Source organism: Musa acuminata, unplaced genomic scaffold (assembly GCF_036884655.1).
Source record: "Musa acuminata AAA Group cultivar baxijiao unplaced genomic scaffold, Cavendish_Baxijiao_AAA HiC_scaffold_303, whole genome shotgun sequence".
Classification (NCBI taxonomy): Eukaryota; Viridiplantae; Streptophyta; class Magnoliopsida; order Zingiberales; family Musaceae; genus Musa; species Musa acuminata.
In genome coordinates, this window is record NW_027020563.1 from 20,001 (window position 1) to 22,500 (window position 2,500).

A 2,500-nucleotide genomic window follows, 5' to 3' on the forward strand; every position below is an offset into this window, starting at 1 on the left:
AAACTGGCCATTTTTGGCTGCGCGAGCGAGCGGCGAGCGGCGAACAGCGAGCGAAGCGAGAGGCAGCACCGTCCCTGCTATACGAAAGCCCCATCCAGCCCTGTGCCACCCGGGGGGTTCCAGGGTGCTGAGATGGCTGACGTTTTGCTCCGCTCTCGACGGTCACCGCGCAATGCAAGAACAGGCCAAAAACTGGCCAAAACGGCCCAAAAACGGGCCAAAACTGGCCATTTTTGGCTGCGCGAGCGGCGAGCGGCGGACAGCGAGCGAAGCGAGAGGCAGCACCGTCCCTGCTATACGAAAGCCCCATCCAGCCCTGTGCCACCCGGGGGGTTCCAGGGTGCTGAGATGGCTGACGTTTTGCTCCGCTCTCGACGGTCACCGCGCAATGCAAGAACAGGCCAAAAACTGGCCAAAACGGCCCAAAAACGGGCCAAAACTGGCCATTTTTGGCTGCGCGAGCGAGCGGCGAGCGGCGGACAGCGAGCGAAGCGAGAGGCAGCACCGTCCCTGCTATACGAAAGCCCCATCCAGCCCTGTGCCACCCGGGGGGTTCCAGGGTGCTGAGATGGCTGACGTTTTGCTCCGCTCTCGACGGTCACCGCGCAATGCAAGAACAGGCCAAAAACTGGCCAAAACGGCCCAAAAACGGGCCAAAACTGGCCATTTTTGGCTGCACGAGCGAGCGGCGAGCGGCGGACAGCGAGCGAAGCGAGAGGCAGCACCGTCCCTGCTATACGAAAGCCCCATCCAGCCCTGTGCCACCCGGGGGGTTCCAGGGTGCTGAGATGGCTGACGTTTTGCTCCGCTCTCGACGGTCACCGCGCAATGCAAGAACAGGCCAAAAACTGGCCAAAACGGCCCAAAAACGGGCCAAAACTGGCCATTTTTGGCTGCACGAGCGAGCGGCGAGCGGCGGACAGCGAGCGAAGCGAGAGGCAGCACCGTCCCTGCTATACGAAAGCCCCATCCAGCCCTGTGCCACCCGGGGGGTTCCAGGGTGCTGAGATGGCTGACGTTTTGCTCCGCTCTCGACGGTCACCGCGCAATGCAAGAACAGGCCAAAAACTGGCCAAAACGGCCCAAAAACGGGCCAAAACTGGCCATTTTTGGCTGCACGAGCGAGCGGCGAGCGGCGGACAGCGAGCGAAGCGAGAGGCAGCACCGTCCCTGCTATACGAAAGCCCCATCCAGCCCTGTGCCACCCGGGGGGTTCCAGGGTGCTGAGATGGCTGACGTTTTGCTCCGCTCTCGACGGTCACCGCGCAATGCAAGAACAGGCCAAAAACTGGCCAAAACGGCCCAAAAACGGGCCAAAACTGGCCATTTTTGGCTGCACGAGCGAGCGGCGAGCGGCGGACAGCGAGCGAAGCGAGAGGCAGCACCGTCCCTGCTATACGAAAGCCCCATCCAGCCCTGTGCCACCCGGGGGGTTCCAGGGTGCTGAGATGGCTGACGTTTTGCTCCGCTCTCGACGGTCACCGCGCAATGCAAGAACAGGCCAAAAACTGGCCAAAACGGCCCAAAAACGGGCCAAAACTGGCCATTTTTGGCTGCGCGAGCGAGCGGCGAGCGGCGGACAGCGAGCGAAGCGAGAGGCAGCACCGTCCCTGCTATATACGAAAGCCCCATCCAGCCCTGTGCCACCCGGGGGGTTCCAGGGTGCTGAGATGGCTGACGTTTTGCTCCGCTCACGACGGTCACCGCACCACGCAAGAACGGACCATAAACAGGCCAAAACAGCCCAAAAACGGGCCAAAACTGGTCATTTTTGGCTGCGCGAGCGAGCGGCGAGCGGCGAACAGCGAGCGAAGCGTGAGGCAGCACCGTCCCTGCTATACGAAAGCCCCATCCAGCCCTGTGCCACCCGGGGGGTTCCAGGGTGCTGAGATGGCTGACGTTTTGCTCCGCTCACGACGGTCACCGCGCCATGCAAGAACGGACCAAAAACAGGCCAAAACAGCCCAAAAACGGGCCAAAACTGGCCATTTTTGGCTGAGCGAGCGAGCGGTGAGCGGCGAACAGCGAGCGAAGCGAGAGGCAGCACCGTCCCTGCTATACGAAAGCCCCATCCAGCCCTGTGCCACCCGGGGGGTTCCAGGGTGCTGAGATGGCTGACGTTTTGCTCCGCTCACGACGGTCGCCGTGCCACGCAAGAACGGACCAAAAACAGGCCAAAACAGCCCAAAAACGGGCCAAAACTGGCCATTTTAGGTTGCGCGAGCGAGCGGCGAGCGGCGAACAGCGAGCGAAGCGTGAGGCAGCACCGTCCCTGCTATACGAAAGCCCCATCCAGCCCTGTGCCACCCGGGGGGTTCCAAGGTGCTGAGATGGCTGACGTTTTGCTCCGCTCACGACGGTCACCGCGCCACGCCAGAACAGACCAAAAACAGGCCAAAACAGCCCAAAAACGGGCCAAAACTGGCCATTTTTGGCTGCGCGAGCGAGCGGCGAGCGGCGAACAGCGAGCGAAGCGAGAAGCAGCACCGTCCATGCTATA